Here is a 1,215-nt window from a genome sequence, read left to right as displayed (position 1 = left end):
TGGGAGTGTCAGAGACAGTGCAATTGGCACAGGACAGAGCGGAGTTTAGGGCTGTTGTACATAGGGTCACTATGAGTCGCAAGCGACTTGACGGCACATAACAACAACAACAGCACATGGGAAAAATGAAATGCATGAAGATAAGGAAATGCTTAAAGGTATAGCTCCTCGAAGGAGCTCACCTACAGATGGGCGTGGCTTTCAGGTCAGAAGACTCAGCTCAAGGACGCACAGGGGAGTGGTGCTTCCTGTAACATGTCGCACTGATGGGAAAGTGTGGACACCGCTCATAACAAAAACTACAGAAATACAGGATAGGGTGTAATGTTTCCTAAATTACATGAGGAACATGTAGAAATGAAGAAGAACTGGAATAGGGGAAAGGAAGGAGGACTGTGTGAAAGGAATGGACGATCAGAAACCTAACACATGGCAAGTAAAGGCTTACAAGGGGAATAGGGCAGGGAAGAGAGTGGGGCGCATGAATGAATGAATAAAACCAATCTCTTTGTTACACAAAGGGGCCTGAAAAATCCACAGCAAGCGTTTATAACAAAGCCCACAAAGGTATTTCTAAGAACCCTATGTAACAAATGGGTGGGGGCCACCCGCCAAGCCAAAGCCTTGGTATTTGCATGATACTCGAGGCTGAACGGGGCTGAAAGGAAAGCACTGGGCAGCCTCTGATAGGACATGGGAACCCAAACACTGCCAGTACATTTCCACTGGAAAGCCAAGTGGGCGGAAATAGGAACCATATGGCACTCTCCAATCCTGAGGAAGTTCAAGAGTAAGAATGGTTCGGAAAAACACTACACAACTTGGAAGAGGCTAGAGAGCATTTTGCTGAGTGAACTAATGCAGTCTCATAAGGACAAATACTGCCTAAGACCATTCTTGTACAAATAGATAACTAGTAAAATATGTACAGGACCTCAAGGAGGGGGAAGGGGAAGTGAAGGGGTGCGGTTAGGTAGGGGTGAAACCACAGGGCTGCACAGTTTGGTGAGTGGAGAGAGGGGTAAGTAAATGGGAAGGATCCGGGTGAAAAGACAGGGTAACGATGGGCAAGATGTAATAGTGATTAATTTTATAAAACATAATGCATGGGAATGATTGTATGAAACACAATGTGAATGAAGAATAGTGTGAAACACAATGTATATGAATGTTGTAAGCAAACCAATTTAAAAAAATAATGTAAAATTGAAAGAA

The sequence above is a fragment of the Elephantulus edwardii genome, unplaced genomic scaffold (assembly GCF_000299155.1).
Source record: "Elephantulus edwardii isolate Elephantulus edwardi_28Jun2011 unplaced genomic scaffold, EleEdw1.0 scaffold00055, whole genome shotgun sequence".
Taxonomy (NCBI): domain Eukaryota; kingdom Metazoa; phylum Chordata; class Mammalia; order Macroscelidea; family Macroscelididae; genus Elephantulus; species Elephantulus edwardii.
This window is presented reverse-complemented; position numbering follows the sequence as displayed.